This window comes from Mesoplodon densirostris, chromosome 14, assembly GCF_025265405.1.
Source record: "Mesoplodon densirostris isolate mMesDen1 chromosome 14, mMesDen1 primary haplotype, whole genome shotgun sequence".
Taxonomy (NCBI): Eukaryota; Metazoa; Chordata; class Mammalia; order Artiodactyla; family Ziphiidae; genus Mesoplodon; species Mesoplodon densirostris.
This window is the reverse complement of record NC_082674.1, coordinates 76,959,729-76,974,525: the sequence shown is the minus strand read 5'-3', so window position 1 is coordinate 76,974,525 and position 14,797 is coordinate 76,959,729. Positions and strand designations below refer to the sequence as shown.

Sequence of the window (14,797 nt, the reverse complement as noted above, 5' to 3'; positions counted from 1 at the left end):
TCACTGTTGGAGCTTTGGAATAAAGGCATCGTGGGTCACCCTGGGGCTGAGCAGGGCAGAGAGATGCCTGTTGCACTATGAGATTGGGCTGGAGCGTGCTTTCTGGAAAGGTCTGGAAAGAAGGCAGGTAGGCCTCTTGCTTAGACAACCTTGGAAATATCCTCCTCCAGACATCTGCCCAGGAGGCGGGGCTTGTCCAGAGGCCCGAGTGCATCGTCCCCGGGGCCACCAGCTTGTCCCTGGTGCAGTAGCACAGACTCTCCATCCCAGAGCTGCAGGGGGCCCAGTCTCATTAGCATCTCGCCTGGACACTTCCCAGATCCCCAGGCCCACCGTGATCCCACTTCCAAGGTCTCTTCCAAATGTCAATGTCATGCCCCAGACACACGGCTCGGGGATCACTCATTCAAGTAATCCTATCATTAAAGTGTGGACTTCGTTTAATGCATTCCTGATACTTGTGAGATAAATATCTGATATTAATTTATAATCTTTTTTTTAGTGTGGTGAAATATACATAACATAACATTTACTATTTTAGCCAGCTTTAAGTGTACGGTTTAAGGCCTATGATTTCTAATGGACCTTAATCTACTGATATTGAGTAAGGCTTGGGTAGGTTGGGGAAGTTCACCTCTGCTCACAGGACTATTAAGGGGCTAGATGGAGACTTGAACCCAGGCTGCCTGATTCCAGAACCGTGCTTATCATAATGACAATGAGAACCAGAGGAAGAAGAAAAAGCAGCACAATTAATCTTTATGGAGCCTTCACTATGTGCCAGGCATTGTTCTAAGTACTTTAAATATGTAGTTATAATCTCATAGACATTTATATATAACATCTCATTTATATTTATATAGCTAAAGACTCATATATAGTTCCTTTATATTTATATATATAACTTCATATATACACACGAGTGTGTGTGTGTAGCTATGTCTGTGTATATACATAAAACCTTGTTTAATCCTTAGGTCAACACAGTGAGGTGGGTCCTATTTTCAGCCTATTGTACAGATGAGGAAACAGGCCCAGTGAGTTGAGCTACCCAAGGTCACGTGGTGGGTTAGAGGAGCTGGGAATCTAGCTCAGACTGGCTCAGGGCTGGTGTTTGTAGCCCCGCCTAGCCCTCTCCTGTTGTGGGCTGAGGAGGGTGGATTGATGGTCTCTCCTGAGACCCTGCCATGGCACCCTCTCCAAACAGGGAGGCGAAGAGACTGCCCTCACTGAGCCATGTATGTGACTCGGTCACTCTCACCTCACGTGTGCATCTGTGCACTCAGGGGCTCTGGAAGGCCAGCCCATGGCCATGAGGCTTGCAGAGGGAGCAGTCCTTGAGGGCTGACCCCGTGACCCTCAGCTCAGCATCATGGTGCCTCCCCAGAGATGCGTGGGCCCCTACGTAAATCAGTGGGTGGCCCCTACCAGCTAAACCCTTGGAGAGAGTGGATCTGTGGGTAGCCTGGACCGTTGACGGTCCCCAGGTACTTTGAGATGATTCTGCATCCTGCCCCAGCCCCTGGAGTGAGGAAGGAAGCGGTGAACAGGGCCCGGCTGGGTGTGGGCCCATTCTCCCAGCAGCGCCAGCTTGGCCTTCCTGTGGCAGCCACCGCAGGAGCACAGCCACCACTGCTGCTGCCGTCTCTGTGAGCTGGTGGCAGCTCGTGAGCTGTGCATCTGGGGGTGGAGGTGGGAAGAGTATTCTGGCTGGTTTCTGGAGAGCCTGTTTCTCCATAAGGCGCATCTCTGTTACCTTTCAGCTGCATCAGCACATGAGGTTTCTGGCTTTGTGTATTTATGTTCCGGTACTGGCTCCTGGCCTGTATCTCTATTCACCAGGAAAGCTGGAGTGCTGGGCTTCTAGAAACGTGTACCTGGCAGCCCTCAGGAAAATAAAATGATAGCCCAGGAGATGGGCACTTGAGCTCACAGCTGGCTGCTGTAGCATGAAGAACTGACACTGGAGGACAGTCCTGTGTACTGCCTGCCTGTCCCCGCAGAGTACAATGTTGCAATCATTTAGGGGGTTTTATGGTGCTTTTACAAAACCTACAGTTAAGTCCCCTACATACGAACCTTCAAGTTGTGAACTTTCAAAGATGTGAACGTGCGTTCGCGTGTCCAGTCACGTAAGTTAGTTCACATGGCTGGCACATTGTGTGCATCCTCTACAGGTGGTTGTGCTTTTGTGTACTTTGCTGTATAGTAGTGTATAGAATACAGTAGTGCAGTATCTTTATTTCAAGCCCAGGATGTCCGGAAGCAAGCGTAAAAGCAGTGGTATATAGCGGATTGTGTTAGTTGGGTACCTAGGCTAACTTTGTTGGACTTGCAAACAAATTGGACTTATGAATGCGCTCTTGCAACAGAACTCGTTCACATGTAGGGGACTAACTGTATTTTAATTAGACCTTCTAAGAGTCCTGAACTTAGGAGCAAGATACAGGAGGGGCGGAGACTCTGCCTTTTCTTCTCTGGTGCTCAAGCCACCCCCGGTTCATACCCAGCAGAGCCCTTGGCCTCGAAGCTGATCCTCATTGCTATGCAGCTGAGAGGAAAGAGATGGGCGTGAAGGTGGGGCTGGGGGAGGCCCTCCTCTTCTCTCCCCAGCACCAGGTCCCACTCGCAGAGCAGAGAGAGAGGGGCCTGGAGACCCTAACCTTGTCAACCATGCGGGGGCTGGCAGTTCTGCACGGCCATAAGGAGGCAGAGGGGGCTCGATGCCCCCTGTTTACAGAGGGTGAGAGACCCCTGCCCTGACGCTGGCCACCTTTCCGGAAGCGCCGTGTGCCCATGGGGTGCTTGCACGGGCAGGCGTGGAGCGAGCGCAGGTCCTGCTTTCCCCGAGCCCAGCTCAGATCCCGACAGGCCTGCCCACCGTGGGGAACCTTGCTTCATGCCCCTGGGTCCCCGCGTCCAGACCTAAAGAACGGGCTAATCGTGCCGATCCTGGCAGGACGGTTGGGAGATGAAGCGATGAGGTGTGTATGATGGGGCTTCGCACAGACCGGGGAGCTGTGTAAATGCACAGCTCTCTCAGCAAAGCGTCCACTGCGGGCACTGCCATGCTCGTCACGTCAGCTCACCTGGGCTGGACCCGAACTTCATGTCTGAAACATGGTCCTTATCCTCCCAACTCAATAGCCCCCTCTACAGCCCAGAGTAGCCCAGCCTCTTGTGAGGTCAGTGGAGAAGCAGGCTGGGCTCCAACCAAGACGCGGGTGTGTATAGGCCCCGGCCGGCAGCAGCCCGAGGCTTCCAGAACTGCCCCCAGGAGAGGGACTCAGTGCCACCCACCTCTCACCACTGCCACACACGTACCTGTGCACAGACACAGACGTGCGCATTCACACACACATTCGCACATGTGCACACACACACAGAGATACATCCATCTACGCACAGGCAGGCACATAGACACACATTTATACACATTCACACACAGACATTCACACACATACACAGACACACCCATTCAAACACATATTCACACATGTGTAACAAAGACACACCTTCACACACACATGCACAGACACACCCCTTCACATAGACCTTCACATATCCACACACGTGTTCGCACACAGATACACAGACATGCGAATTCACACACACACATACAGAAACTCAAACTCACTCATGTACACACTTGTACACACAGACATACATACTCACACATATATATATACACATACAGACACTCAGACATAAACACACATGTACAGGCACACACAGACATTCACACTCACTCGTGCACACACACAGACACACTCACACTCACACCATCAACAGGGCCTGGCTGATATGCAGGGCTGGCCTTAGTAAAAAAAATACTGACCTTTGTCCACCATCCTCTCCTGTTCCCTGCAGGCACCAAGGGGTCTGACCCAGGGCAACCTCAGAGTCCCCAGGCAGGGCGTCTCCAGGTAGGGCCCAGCAGTGGGTGCTGCCCAGTTGGACGTGGCGGCATCAGGCTCCTTGCTGTCCCCTGGCCACACATGTGCCCCTGTGTGAGGTGGACCATGCAGCCCACAGGAAAAACCATGAAATGTTGGATCCGGGTTACCCACTGGCCAGTCCTAGCATGGAACTTGTTGTGAGTGGTCGCCTCCTGAGCCACCATCCGCAGGACCCAGCATGGGAGCCAGTGGACTCCATGGACCACCACTCCAGAGTCTGCGGCAGGCGGGGTGACCAGTGCCCACCCCTGGCCCCGCAGGTGGCTGCACAAGGCAGATTCCCGCTAAACCTCCCGGGCCCAGGTGTTCTGTTCTCCCCTCTCACGCCAGGTCCTGTCGCCAGGAGAACGAGGCAACAGTGTCCTCAGTTGGGGTCCTCCCTTGTGGCCAGAGGTGCTGGGTGAGTTACAGGAAGAGGCACAAGAAAAAGTGGTCACTTCCACTCCATCCCTGGTCGTCTTCCCTCAGGCATCAGCCTCCAGCTGTGCTGTGGACCACTGGCCTCCGCCCCTCCAGCCTCTGCCCCTCCAGCCTCCACCCCTCCGCCCCTCCATCCCTACTTCTCTCCCCTCCACTCCCACCCGCAGTGCTAAGTTCTGATCCTTTTCCACACAGAGCAGATGATCTTTATTCCCAGGTCCCTCTGGGCTCCAGACCTTGCTGTTCATATTCCCAAAGGCACTAAGATTCTTTGCTGAACAAAAGGACCCTAGTCTCCCACCTTAGCTGTTAAAAAGGAAAAAAAAAAAAAAAGAAAGAAAGAAAAGAAAAAGACAGATGCTTATAATTGAATGGCTTTTCTTATTGTTTTGCTTTGGTTTTGTTTCCTTAACATTTCCCAGATCAAAGTCTGAGGCAAGACTCCTGTCCTCAACCAGATAAAAATCCCAAGGGTGATTTTTCATTTAAGTGAGGGGAAAAGTGAAGGTTACTGGTGTTAATGTAAGAATAAAAAGATAACTCACACAGGTAACAGAATGAAAGCCTCAGGTATAGATAAGTGGTTGGCTGAGCGCAAATGAAGTTGGTCTATCTCAAGGATTACGGAATCACATTGTGATTCTTGGTTCCCCTGCTGCTACTTCTTGAGGAATTGCTTTTGGTTTGGTCTTTAAGGATCTTGCCGCTGAATTGTCTGGGGAAAAATGTCTATATCTGTTGGAAACTTTTCTCTTACTGATGAAAGGGGGGATCTATTGGCACTCTAATTAACAGGGGAGGGGGAACACTTGCATTCAGACCCACCCCTGGCTGGATGAGACTCTGGAACCCACCTTCCCGGTTCAGACCTGGGTTCATCTGAGAGGTTAAGAAGGCTCCCAAGTGGAGGGGGCATCTATCTGACCAAGGCCGGTGGCACCAATACTCCAAGTTATGGCGCTCAAATTTGGGGGCCCTTTGAATGTAAGGTTGTATACGTGATAGATGAGAGACTGGCTCAGGGCTCCAATAACCTTAGGCCCTGGTTAGGAGCTGAACCAAAGGAGAACAAGGTAAAACAAAGGTGTTTGGGCCCAAGAGAGGCAGGTTCATTGGATGTGGGGAGCCTCTTTCCCAACCCCCTGTCAAAGACGTGTGATGGCCTCAGCGGGCCAGACTTGCTGCCTGTCTTGCTGCCTTCTTGGCCTGGCTCCATCCCAGCCTCTCCCAGTCAGTCGACTTGGTGGGGTGGCTTTTATTAAATGGCTGTTTCACCTTTAATCTGTTAAAGCCAGTCCATGAAAGTCATTACCTGCAGAGAGACAGAGAGCGGCAGTGCAAATACACATGCACTCATGCACGTACACATGTGCACACGCATGAACAGTAGTATGTTGGGGGAAGTTCATGCCAATGAAGGAAATGAAATATACTCGTTGGAGAGAAAACCCAGCCACTGGCGTACCGTTCCCATCACAGTAGAGATGAATCAGGTGGTTGGTGCCCCGTGGTCTGCAGTTGAATCACAGGACTTGTTTGACTTTATCCCTAAATCATCACAGAGGGCCACCGGTGCCAGCTTCTGAGCTTTTTTGCAGACTCTACAGATCACAGGAGAGAATAAAACAACCTTTCTTCAGCTCCGGACCACAGTGTGGGAAAAGCCTACCCCGGCTGGAAAGGGGAAAGGGGAAGGGGGAGGAGTCAAGGAAATCTCTTCAAGAGAAAAAAAAAAAAAGGAAGCATCTTTACTCTTTCCCAAACTGACAAATTTGACTTGTCAGATGCAAGTTCAACTTATGGACAGCGCACTCACAACTGATAATCTCCACAGTAACTGCTGTGTCACGTGACAACACAGAGGCAGTGGAGCCAGGCGAGCTGCTCTCCAGACTTCTGGCAGATTCCACAAAGTCCGCCTAATTAACAGGCGTGGAATGGAGACCTCGGTTTAGGTCCTTGGCAGCCGTTCTTAAAGAAGAATGAAGATGTTTTCGCGCCTTCTCTTCCCGTTCACGGGGCCCTGTGCTGGGGTCAGGGAGGCTGCAACCGACTACGCCCTCACCCTCCCTCCTGATCTCCCAAGCTCCAGGCAGCACTTCTAAATGCGGCTCTTTGCAGCATCGTGTCTGGAGAAAAACTCTTAATTCTTCTCTTGAGGCTTTAAAATATCAGAAACTGGTGAGAGAGCGAGCGAGCCAGGAATACACCTCCAAATGATCCCAATTCTTCTTTTCATTTAAGATCATAAATTTCTAGGGACTTCCCTGGTGGTCAAGTGGTTAAGATTCCGTGCTTCCACTGCAGAGGGCGCAGGTTTGACCCCTGGTCAGGGAACTAAGATACCGCATATGCGCGGCCAAAGGAGAAAAAAAAAAAAAAAAAAAAAAAAAAAAAAATATATATATATATATATATATATATATTTCTACTTTAATTTCCCACTGCTTCTCCCAGCAAAATACAGGTCTGATATATTTAAAGCTGTCCGTCCCTGATGTCATTCTGTTCTTTGTTTGTTTGTTTGTTTATTTGTTTTGAGGTACGCGGGCCTCTCACTGTTGTGGCCTCTCCCGTGGCGGAGCACAGGCTCCGGACATGCAGGCTCAGCGGCCATGGCTCACGGGCCCAGCCGCTCCGCGGCATGTGGGATCCTCCCGGACCGGGGCACGAACCCTTGTCCCCTGCATCAGCAGGCGGACTCTCAACCACTGCGCCACCAGGGAAGCCCTCATTCTGTTCTTATATGACAAAATGCTGTCTCCTTCCCGAGACCTACTCTTTTAGTCGAGTTTAATGTAGGTCTGGTGACTTGATAAAGGTGGAAAGTTGGTTCATTTTCAGAGGCTCAGAGAATGAGTTGCCTCTGGGCTGCTAAGAATCTTTGTGACTTTCTCCAACGAGGAGGTGACAGGGCTGCCGGCCCTTGTGGCCCAGCCCGTTCATGGTCAGTGGCTGCCCTTTCCACTGCCAGCTTCGACCTGCAGAAATCTGTGCCCAGGCCATCCAGGCAGCTCTGCTTGTCCCAGACTCCAGCATTTTGCTTTGTCTGCCCCTGGACAGTTGCCCCATTGTCTCCAGGTTAATAAAGTTTTGGTCACAACACGACGCTTTCAAACATCTCTTGGGCCCCTTTGCCCTTCATCTGGGACGGGCTGGTCCATCAATTCTGTCCGAACTGTCTCTTCCGAGTCAGGTCTGTGGAGTTAGTGTGAGCCTGGGGGTGACCCCGACTGCCAACCAAACTGTGCGTGTGAGTGTGCATGAGCTGTGGAAATGGACAAAAACCGCCTGAGAACAAGCAAAGGCTGTTTAGTGGGGGCTTGTCCTAGCCAGGGCGTCAGACACCATCACTTGCATTTGGCATCGCTGAGGCAGGCAGGGCTTGGGCTGGGGACAGGGGAGGGGAAGATTCATGGGGGAAAAGAGGGAGGGTTTCAGGTGCGCCCTGCTTGGAGGCTGTCAGTAGGGGAAGCTGCAGGCGGCAACTAGCTGTAGGTGGGGCATCCTTGTGGGATGGGTTAGGGATGCACATCTGTCTTTCTCTTGTTGGTCCCTAGTTGGAAGTGGGGACAACAGCTAGGGAAACTCTCAGTTATTAATCAAGTCCTGGCAGTTTGAGGCCAATTGCTATGGAGTTGTTTGACTTCCCGGGCTGGGTGCTGCACATGGTGGGTCCGAGTTCTATCTTATCCATGCACTGGCCATTATCCTTATGTATGTTCAGTCTCAGAATGTGTATAAGAGTGTCTTCTCCCAGAACTTGCTTGATATTAGTAAGAAGTTGAACAGGTCGGGGTAGGGGAAGGAAACTCATCTTTTTTTACAAATAGCCACAGGTGGAAATTCAGGGTGCTTTTGAGAGAAATGAGTTTGAGGGTTTCTATAGCAACTGTTCCTTTGGCCCAGCCGAAGGTCACCTCATGGTCAATGACCTTTCTCAGGCGCTGCTGGGAATTGAAGATCGTACGTTGGAGGCCAAATTTGGGTCCCACATGGGCCAGAATGGAAACCATGAAATAGATCAAGGTAGCCTCCAGATATGCCCACCCCCTGCCTTCTCTTTCCTCCCCACTTTGTCCCACCCCAGGAAGCCAACTCACTACCAAACCCACCACGGGCCCAACTTCAGGGCCTTATCTTCAGACTTACTGCTTTTTACCAAGGGAAGAGTCATTGAGAAGGCAGTCAAGGCTGATCTATTTTTAACCAGGAGACAAAACTCAAAGACAAGAACTCTGTCCCTGGTTATGGACTGTCACACCCCATGCAGCAGGTGGTGGGTTCTGAAATGCCGTGGTCCAGATGGCAGCCAACTCCACCCACATGTCAGGTGGGCGACAATGATTCCAGATGTACTCCTTGTTTAGACAAGGAGTTTCTGCCCCCAGTAACATGACTTGGAGCAGCAAGATGATTCTAGACCTTTGCAGAGGTCACAGACTGGAGGCTTGGGGGCCACGTTCAGTCTGAAGATGTGTTTTGCTTGGCACACTTGTGTTTTAAGTTTTTTAATTACTTGTCAAGATTTAAAAATCAGCACATAAAAACAAATCTGTATTTTTAAACTTCTGTTAGAAAATGGGACGATCTGGGTCACCTTCCCACCCAAGGATGCTCAGCAGAAGAGCAGCTGCCCTATTTTCTTCTCCACCATGGTCCCCGTTGGGCCTACAGTTTTTCCCTGTTTGTGGACTAGATGTGTGTGTGTGTGTGTGTGTGTGTGTGTGTGTGTGTGTGTGTGTCCTTTCTCCCCCATCCCAGCCAAATTCATGTTGAAATGCTAACTTCCAATGTGATGGTATAAGGAGATGGGGCTTCTGGGGAGTAATTTGGTCTTAAGGGCAGAACCCTTATGAATAGGATTAGTGCCCTTAAAAGAGAGACCCCAGAGGGTCCCCTTGCCCTCTTTCTGCCATGTGAGAATATAATAAGCAGTCTGATCCCTCTCCTGGGCATATATCTGGAGAAAACCCTAAGTCGAAAAGATACCCCAATGTTCATTGCAGCACTATTTACAATAACCAAGGTGTAGAAGCAACCTAAATGTCCAGCAGCAGAGGAATGGATAAAGAAGATGTGGTACATATATATAATGGAATATTGCTCACCCATAAAAAAGAACAAAATAATGCCATTTACAGCAATATGGATGGACCTAGAGATTATCATACTAAGTGAAGTAAGTCGGCAAAAGACAAATATCATATGGTATCACTCATATGTGGAATCTAATTTTTTTTTAAATGATGTAAATGAACTTATTTACAAAACAGAAACAGACTCACAGCTTTCGAAAACAAACTTATGGTTACCAAAGGGAAAATATACTGGGGAGGGATAATGTAAGAGCTTGGGATTAACATACATACACTACTATATATAAAATAGATAATCAACAAGGACCTACTGTATAGCAGAAACTCTACTCAATATTCTGTAATAACCTATATGGGAAAAGAATTTGAAAAAATATCAATATATATATATATATGGATAACTGAATCACTATACTGTACACCTGAAATTAACGCAACATCGCAAATCAACTATACTCCAATAAAATTTTTAAAAAAAGAAAAAGAAAAAGAAAAAAATACAGCAGTCTGCAACCCAGAAGAGGGCCCTCACTGGAACCTGACCATGCTGGCACCCTGATCTTGGACTTCCAGCCTCCAGAACTGTGAGAAATAAATGTCTGTTGTTTACAAGCCACCCAGTCTACGGGGTAGTGGGTGGTTAAGGTGCCCGTTTCAGAGTCAGCTATGTGACTTTACCTCGTAGAGCCTCGGTTTCCTTATCTGTCAAATGTGATAGGACCCCTGGCTCCCAAATTCATGAGGCTTCCCTGGACATGTGTCCAATGTGGCCAGTAGGGTGTATGGTTGGATGTCAATGATATCCATTTGGATAGGCTGGTTATGCTGTGGTGATAAATAAACCCCAAACTCAGTGTCTGCACCAGCACAGGTGTATCTGTTGCACGTACTGCATGCCTGCCTTGGACCAGCAAGGCTCTGCTGGGCATCACCCTCACTGAGGGGTGCAGGGTGATAAAAACTCCCTTCTAGGTTTGCCATTGGTCTCTGTGACACGGAGAAGGGGACGTGGTATATCAAGCCCTGGGCTTACGGGCCTCTTCACAGAAGAGGCACTTGTTACCTCAACTGCCATTTCATTGGCCCCAGTAAGTCACAAGTCACAACTAACTTCAAAGAGTGCCCCAAACCTCATGATTCCAAGTGCTGCACTCTCCCCCCACAGCACAGCTGGCTCCCCAGAGAGGACACCCTGCTCCACCACTCACTTCCAAGGAGACCTTCTTGAACAGGTTTGCCCTGAGGGATAGAAGAATGTTTTCCTCCTCAAATGCTAGGCCTATCAGTGAAGTAATAATGACACATCTCAATGAAAAGACCCCAAAGACAAGATGCCTCCTGTGCTTCAGTGTATAAGACCATGGTCTTCATACCCAACCAAGGCTTCTCTTAGGTTTTTGGTGGGACGAGCATGTGGCATATTCTGTGTGCTGGTGCCACGCCCACATGTGACAGCTTGATGCTGACCCTCACAGCAGTGTCCTATCCAGTGAAAGAGGGAGAGCCCTATTCAACCCAGGGTTCCTCCTAAATTAAAGATAATTCTCACGTTGACGGGAGACTGTTAAATGTTCAGGGAATGTTATTGCAGGTAGCCTCCAAGGTCTGACAAGAGTTTGCCTCTTTTTGTTGTGGTGTAAAGACCTCTTTGGAGGATGGTATATAGGTTCTTACGGTGTGACCATGAACTCTGGGAAAGTGTAACCTTGGTCTACTCCCCAACAGGGAGCAGAAGGTGCTGTCTCCTCACTGCCCCGAGACCCATGGGTGTCCATGGGTATGAAAGGCCTCTCTGATATCCATCCTTCAGCACCATTCTGAGGCCTCTCTAAAGAAGGCCAGGAAGAGCCAGCTAAGAAGACTGCACTGTAAACCCAGAACCCAGAGACCCTAACCCTAAGGCACTGTGCCTGGTGGCTATTAGGACATCCTTTGATAAAAAAGAAATGGGAAAATCATTTTGGAAATGCTCTCCCAGATGACAAGAGCCCCTGTGGTGAGGTTGACTACTCATCCTGTCCTGGGCCTTCTCTGCAGCACTTTCTGGGCTTTGCTTCTTTGAGTCACCGCAGTAACCTATCCAGTAGCTACTATCGTGATTTCTGTTTTACAGATAAGAATTACTCAACTCAGAGTGGTCTGAATGTTACAAAACACCCTCAAGCACTGCATCGCCTCCAAAATAACCCACTTTGTACTGTATATGTGGTAGGACAAAAGCTCCATCTCTCCCCAAGCCCCCCTGCTTTCCAACGAGCAGAGCATCACCTCCCCCGCTCCCACTTTCCCCTGGGAGGAGCTGGTGTCCTCAAGGTCTCCCTAATCTGTGGCAGGCCCTGACGTGAGGGCTGGACAGGATTCAGCAGAGACGCATGCCTCTGTTCCTCCCCCCCCTCCTTACATAAAGTCATTTAAAAAGGTCAAAACCACACTGAGCTCATCATGGCAAAACTGAGATTCAAACCACGCAGACCAAACTTTGAGCCGCTAAACTGTCCTGCCTCCTATTATAATATGATTATAGTATAACCCAAATCTGAAAGACCACCCACTGCTTTCATTATTGGATCCTTCCAATAAACTGGTCATGCTGGTAAGCACCATTCCCTAAAGAAATCGAAAATGACTATTCTAAAATAAATCTGGAGGACACACCCAGCCACAAAGTGGGAGGCGTTTTATACCAACACAACCGGGGCCTTTCTCTCCAGCCAGTCTGTGCTCAGGGCTAAGAATCTAGGACTCAGCCCCCCGGGGTGGGAGGGCAGTTTGAGGCTGGGAGAGAAACAAGAGATGCCAGTTGGCAGCAAGAGGCAAACAGGGTAAAGAAAGAAAAGGATTTAAAAGGCAGATGGGAGAATTCTGACAGCTCTGAATGTCCTTGTGAAAGGTCCAGGACTGGTGGGCGGAGCTGGGGGGGGGGCACACTGGGTGGGCGGGGCTCATTTGCATAACACGTAACATCAGGTAGAGGCGCGCCATTGGCCAGCCTCTTAATTGGACCTGGGTCCGGAGAAAAACACTTACCTCTGATCCTTGAGTGCTTTTTCTAAAGAACAGAAGTATGTCGTTTTAGAAATAGAGTCACAAAAAATGCTAGAAGAATAACATGCATTATTTAAGTACTTCAAGGTACTCCTTGATGCTTGACTTACCCGGAAGCACCTTGGCTTATTCTCAAGGATAAATGCGCCATCACAGGCGGGACAGGGAAGGGGGAAAGGTTATTTTAACATTTTATTCACTATCCCTCAGATTCATATGGAGAGCACTTTAAGGATTATTTTAAGCCTGAGGACATCCCTGGTGGCACAGTGGTTAAGAATCTGCCTGCCAATGCAGGGGACACGGGTTCGAGCCCTAGTCCAGGAAGATCCCACATGTCGCAGAGCAGCTAAGCCCATGCGCCACGACTACTGAGCCTGCAACTACAGAAGCCCGTGTGCGCCTAGAGCCCGTGCTCCACAACAAGAGAGGCCACCGCAGTGAGAAGCCCGTGCACCGCAACGAAGAGTAGCCCCCGCTCACCGCAACTAGAGAAAGCCCGTGCGCAACAATGAAGACCCAACGCAGCCAAAAACTAATTAATTAATTAATTTTAAAAAACAAAAAACGAAAAAACTCTGAGTCTTCTTTCTTGGTGTGACCAACATAGCCTGCGAGGTGGCATTATTAAACCTTTGCAGGTGAGGAGACTAAGAGAGATGAACTTCCTGGCGTGGCCCAGTGTAGGGGAATTCTCCACCAGGGCCTGGGTTTCTCAGGCCGTCTGCAGCTGCCACTGTGGGTTGACCCCCATTCTGGATGCATTTCTTGGATTAGCATCGCTGGAGTGGGGGAGCGGGGAGGGAGGAAAAGGACACATTACACTGAAAAGGGGAAATGGAAATGCAAGAGGGGAAACTGAGTGAGAGAAAGTCGGGATGGAAAATGAAGGAAGCTCCTGCCAAGGCACTGAGCTCAGGGAGGAGCTGGGCCCATAGAGGAGAGGGCAGACTTGGTGGGGGGCTCTGTCAGGACTGAAATCCTGACACGGGCTCAGCAAGAGAAACCTGCAGAGTCCCGATGGACTTACAGAAGCTTCCTCTCCGACAGCTAGGTGCAGAGCCCTACCCCGCTTCTACTGGCCCCCCCAACTCTGCACTTCGCAAGACTCTCCTGTCGTCAGCTCCTCTGTATCTGGTGTCCCTCTTGGCTCTGGTGTCCTCTGTATCTGGTGTCCCAGCAGTCACACAGCATTCTAGGAATGCATTCTTTCCAGTTTCCTGCACTGGTTTTCCAGATCACCTCGGAAGTGCCTTTAAATATGAGGCTCTGGACTTGGAGGGCATCATGCTAAGTGAAGTAAGTCAGAGAAAGATAAATACTGTATGTTATCACTTATATATGGACACTAAAAAATACAAAAAACTAGTGAATATGACAAAAACGAAGCAGACTCACAGATATAGGGAACAAATTAGTGGTTACCAGGGGGGTGGGGGAAGGAGGGAGGGGCCAGGTAGGGGTGGGAGAGCGGGAGGTACAAACCGTAGGGTGTAAGATAGGCTCAGGGATATATTGTACAACATGGGGAATATAGCCAATATTTTGTAATAACTGTAAATGGAAAGTCACCTTTAAAAATTGCATAAGAATAAAAAATTTAAAGAAAAAAAATGAGGAGTTCTGCTCACCACAAGCCCCACAACAGGTGGTAGGAGCAGTGTTGGCAGGTTTTGACAATTTTGTTAAACTGCACATCAGGTTAGGTTTTCTGAGGTAACTAGACCTGTCTGAAGATAGAGTCCACGCCGCCGGCAGGGGCTCTCACAGGACAGGCCTTCCCCATGTGGACGTGTGTCAGGGCAGCAAACACACGTAGCTTCTAACTCTGTTCTTCCCTCAGCCCTGCCTGTGGAACCTCTGGGCTCATGTGCTAACTCTGAAGTCAAACGTTCCTCAGACTCCGTTTTAGAAAACTGTAAACCTCAAGACACATTTCTATCTGAAAGTTGGGTTTAACCATACAAAATTTATAAAACTTTTTTTTCTCTTCCAGTTTTACTGAGGCATAACTGACATATAGCACTGCGTACGTTTCCGGCGTCCAGCATCATGATTTAACCTAACATATATCAGGAAATAGTGACCACCATACACATAGTGAACATACATCATCTCATACTACAAAATAAAAGAAAAAGAAAAATCTTATTTTCCTGTGCGAAGAACTCAGGATTCGCTCCCTTAACAACGTTCGTAGGAAACATGCAACAGTGTTCATTATATTAACCCTGTTGTACATGACACCCCAGTACTTATTTTTCTTCAAACTGA

General features: G+C 49.1%; 1 long non-coding RNA gene across 1 annotated transcript in view; it reads left to right on the top strand.

Annotated features, from left to right (window-relative positions):
- The window catches only part of LOC132501991 (uncharacterized), an 81,253-nt gene extending 67,311 nt beyond the window's left edge, over positions 1-13,942 (top strand). The window contains exon 3 of the long non-coding RNA XR_009534374.1: positions 12,734-13,942. This is a non-coding gene — a long non-coding RNA (uncharacterized LOC132501991). The remainder of the gene's footprint in view (positions 1-12,733) is intronic.
- Positions 13,943-14,797: the final 855 nt, after the last annotated feature.